At 42.4% G+C, this 4,661-nt stretch overlaps 1 protein-coding gene and 1 long non-coding RNA gene across 2 annotated transcripts in view; both read right to left on the reverse strand.

Moving 5' to 3' along the window:
* Positions 1-3,604, reverse strand: part of LOC104957370 (uncharacterized) — an 8,781-nt gene extending 5,177 nt beyond the window's left edge. Inside the window, exon 1 of the mRNA XM_010784994.1 lies at positions 3,567-3,604. The gene's annotated coding sequence lies outside the window, so the exon portion shown is untranslated. The remainder of the gene's footprint in view (positions 1-3,566) is intronic.
* A 16-nt stretch (positions 3,605-3,620) lies between these two features.
* LOC104957371 (uncharacterized) lies at positions 3,621-4,460 on the reverse strand. Its single transcript, XR_799663.1, has 3 exons — positions 4,399-4,460; positions 3,747-3,893; positions 3,621-3,660 (listed from the first exon to the last, which is right to left on the reverse strand). It is a non-coding gene; the product is annotated as an uncharacterized lncRNA (long non-coding RNA).
* Between the last annotated feature and the right edge of the window lie 201 nt (positions 4,461-4,661).

The raw sequence follows: 4,661 nt of genomic DNA on the forward strand, positions 1-4,661 counted from the left end.
GCACAAAGGCCATTGAGGGAAACATTTGGATTTGGAGCTGACAAATAAATAACTTCACTTTCTGATAAGAAAAACAAATCACTGTTTTAATATCAATAATGTCAGACATTATATCATCATATAGGCCTATGCCTCCTTAGTATTACCGTATATAAAATAAAATACTTTACTTTGAATAATTAGTGTTTGGTATGTTTTCCATCTACTTCTCCCATTCACAAAATCAAATCAAAACATCTAAAATTATATTAATATGTAACAAATATATTCAATTTCAGAGCAGAAGAAACAGCCTTCAAGGGTCAAACTCTGCACATACATTGTGTGTGTGTGTGTTTGTGTGTGTGTGTGTGTGTGTGTGTGTGTGCGTGCGTGTGTGTGTGTGTGCGTGCGTGTGTGTGTGTGTGTGCGTGTGTGTGTGCGCTCACAGCTCTGGACAAAAGTTAAACATGTACAAACCACAGACTGTCATGGCGAATACAATCGCTGCTTTTATTCTGTCTTTAGGACGTTGTTGTGAGTGTGGACGGAGCAGCTACAGATTAGTTTAGCCTGATTGATCCATTCAGAAAACACGCATTTTAAAAGGTTTTTCGCTTGCCGTCTTGTCTGCAGACTTGGCAAAGCATTAATTCATGTTTTTTACTAACCGGTATCAGTATGTAGTTACTTCAGCATCATTTTTGAAACGTGTATTACAATTAAATCACGGTAAAATAGGTTAATTTTGTCGTAGTTGGTTTCCTCCACAGTATTTAGATTGAAATAAGCCCCGCCCCCTCTCCAGCGCGTCCTGTTTGATTGACAGGAGTAAACACAGCTGACAGCCGCGGTGAAACTCCAGCGGTTAGAGCGATGAGAATATTCGCATCGCGTCCGTTGTGAACGAAGCATAATGCAGTTATGAAAACACTGTTCTGACGCTTTTAAAGCAACTTCGAGATTTGTTCCCGCGGCTGAGGAGGAGGCTGTCGGGCCCCTACATGCATGTCTGACGGAACAATCATAGCAGAGCAATCGCTCTGATCCACAGGCACGGGACTATCCTACTGCGCGCACTAGTATGACTTCACTAGCGTTGTTTACACTGGAACTTTTGACAGGGGCACAAAGGCCACTTTGGCTGTGAATTGCATTTTTTTTTAACAGGGCATCACGGCCAAAGTGCGGGGCCACGACGATTGCCATGGCCGTCGTGAAATTCCCACCCTGGTTCACACCGGACGCGATGCGAATATTCGCTTCGCTCTAATCGCTCTTATCGCATTGCTCTAATCGCTCGAGTTTCACCGCGGCTGCCAGCTACGTTTACTCGCATCATTCAAACAAGATGCGCTGGCTCGGGAGCTACAACTACAACAAAATGAACATATTTTACCGTGATTAAATTGTAATACACGTTTTTAAATGATGCTGACGTAACATCATACTGATACCGGTCAGTAAAAACCATGAATTAATGCTTGACAAGTCTGCAGACAAGACGGCAGGCGAAAAACCTTTTAAAATTCTTGTTTTCTGAATGGAGATTGGGTCGACCAGGCTAAGCTAACGTTTTATATGCTCACTCCACACTCATAACAACGGCCTACAGGCATAAATAAACCAGCGACTGTATTCGCCATGACACAGACAGTCTGTGGTTGTTTAACTTCTGTACAGTTTCTGAACAGATATGAGGAGCTGTGATCTCTGTGTGCTAACAGCTAATGGCTGATGTTTTCTGGTTGAACGTCAGTGACGGCAGGCTGAGATCCTCACCGCTGATTGGCTACCGCGAGAACGTGTCCCGTGAATTTGACGCTCGAGTTGAAAAAATTGACGCGGCCCCCTTCAATCGCCTCAATCGCCTGATTCGCGCCGTGTCCACCGCTTCATGCGCGCTGTCGGAGCGAACTTGCGTCTGATCGTGTCTCTGCATTGACTTTACATGTAATCGCGCCGCCCCCAAACGTCGCATCGCGTCCGGTGTGAACGTAGCATTAAGGTCAAAAACACTAAACTCACAACTTAAAATGAAAGCGTTTAGTTTATTTAATAAAAGAGCACATGTTCAATGTGAAAAGTGACAGTAATTATAGATTATTTGCAATTTGGTGCTATATATATACTTAAAAAAAATAAAAAATATATATATTATTTATATCAGGTACACCGTGCAACACTAGTCAGGAGTCAGTGTCTCTCCCCCAAACTCACACATATAAAATTCGATATGAACTGAAGAGCCGCATGAAACTAGGCAAAGAGCCGCATGCGGCTCGAGAGCCGAGAGTTGGCCACCCCTGCTCTACGGCATACCATCCAACCTTCTCAATAAACTCCAACATATCCAGAACTCTGCTGCCCGCCTCCTCACCCACACCCGCTCCCGAGACCACATCACTCCCGTCCTCCAGAACCTCCACTGGGTCCGTCAAAGAATCAACTTCAAATTCCTCCTCATTACTCACAAAGCCCTCAACAATCAGGCCCCCCCCCTACCTCACAGACCACCACACCCCTTCCCGCTGCCTCCACTCATCAGAAGCCAACCTCCTATCCATCCCCACCCGCACCAATCACCGGACCTGGGGGGACAGAGCCTTCTCCGTTGTTTCCCCCTCCCTCTGGAACTCACTCCCCCAACCCATCAGAGACTGCACTGACTTCTCCACCTTAAAAAAACTCACAAAAACTCACCTCTTCAATCTGGCTTTTAATGTGTGATTGTTTTTGTATTATTTGACTTTAACTTTAACTATATATATGTATTTGTTGTTCCTTTCTTTTCTTTTCTTTTCTCTTCACTATATCTGTAAAGCGTCTTTGAGCACCTGTAAAAGCGCTAACAAATTAAATCTATTATTATTATTATTATTAGACAAAACCCCCTCCCACAAGTAACCATAGCAAATTGAGTCATGTTCAATGTGTAAGATATGAATATGTTCAGCATAGCAGAACATCATTTGAATATACAGTAGATTTGTGACACATCTTTGAGTTGTTTTGCAATAGATTGTGAAAACGATTAATGATTGCAAAGTAAAACAAGTAAATAATTTCTAATGAACTATTCAACACTATAAAATATTTGCGTGTTAAATAACACTTAAAAATGCTGCAAAAGATTGATGTACTAGGAGAATCCACATGTTTCACTTTTAGCTTTTAAAAAAGCATGAGCCCAGAGTTACTGGTGCCATTTAAATAATAAATAAAATGAACAACATGATGGAGAAATGGGAAGACCATAATACTAATGAGGAAAAGGGAGGTTCAGCAGTTGTAGTATAGTTTTTACATCTAGATTTAGGTATAGTTTGTATCTAGTTGTAGATCGTAGCTTCAGTTTCAGACCAGATTGCTGACAGTGGAAAAGGCTGTTGGTCAATCTCACCTACTTGCCACTATTAATATGTCATGTTCTATACTTTATACGCGTGCAGTGACCAAATTCAGTTTTTCACTTCCAAAATCGTTCAAATGTATGTAACGACTGCAGCAGACATTTGGTTGATAGTAATAAGATCATCTTCTGCATGTTATAGCATCGATGCTGCGGCAGGTCTTTGTTACATTACCTGCAGCAGGAAGTGCTGCTTCTTCTTCTTCTTCCTCTACTTCTTTTTCTTCTTCTTCTTCATCTTCTTCTTCTTCTTCTTCTTCTTGAATGTCCTACATGTGAAAATGAAATATGACAAGAACTAATAAACCAAAACCAACTTGTTCTACCTCTCAGATGAGTCCCCTCTCTTTCTGACCTGCTCTCGGAGCCTCTGGGTGCTGAGTTGTCCCAGAGTTTCCATTTGCCTTTTCAGCTCCTTCTCTTCTGCACTCAGTTCACACAGCTCAAGATCCATTTCTCTTTTCTTTCCCATTGTCTCACATTCCATCTGAAGCACCCTGCCCTGATGGGTTATAAAAAAAACAAAAACAAGATCACATTGAAAATCTTTAAAAGACCCGAGCACCTCTTGGAATTCAACACTGCTTGACTGATTTACAGTTAATCCACTATGTTTAAACAAGGCTACATCAAGTCAAGTAGGGTTATACATTCCCTTCAATCCATACTGTGTGAGATCATAAATCCTTTACATGCAAAAGTTAAACTTTTTATGATTTTAAACCCTTTATCAGAAGGGGGTCCTGTGGGGGGGAACGAAAAAACATTCAACCAAAGACAAGAAGACGAGTGCGTACAAAGAAGGCGTTTTTGAGACAAAGAAATACGCTATATGGACACAGGGCCTAAGGTGTGTGTTGGTGATGGTGTGTGTGTGTGTGTGTGTGTGTGTGTGTGTGTGTGTGTGTGTGTGTGTGTGTGTGTGTGTGTGTGTGTGTGTGTGTGTGTGTGTGTGTGTGTGTGTGTGTGTGTGTGTGTGTGTGTGTGTGTGTGTGTGTGATGCTTACCAGTGTGCAGTCTGCAGCAGCGGCAGCTGTCTGGGATTGTTTGCTTGCTTTGTTCAGCTTTGNNTAACTTACGTTACGTTAATAGTATAGTGTATACGTAGTAGTTAGTTGTGTGTGTGTGTGTGTGTGTGTGTGTGTGTGTGTGTGATGCTTACCAGTGTGCAGTCTGCAGCAGCGGCAGCTGTCTGGGATTGTTTGCTTGCTTTGTTCAGCTTTGCCTGTCCAACAGCAACTGCCTGCTCTTTCTGCTCCAGGACTCCGTA

This window comes from Notothenia coriiceps, unplaced genomic scaffold, assembly GCF_000735185.1.
Source record: "Notothenia coriiceps isolate Sejong01 unplaced genomic scaffold, NC01 NC01_scaffold00026885, whole genome shotgun sequence".
Lineage (NCBI taxonomy): Eukaryota > Metazoa > Chordata > Actinopteri > Perciformes > Nototheniidae > Notothenia > Notothenia coriiceps.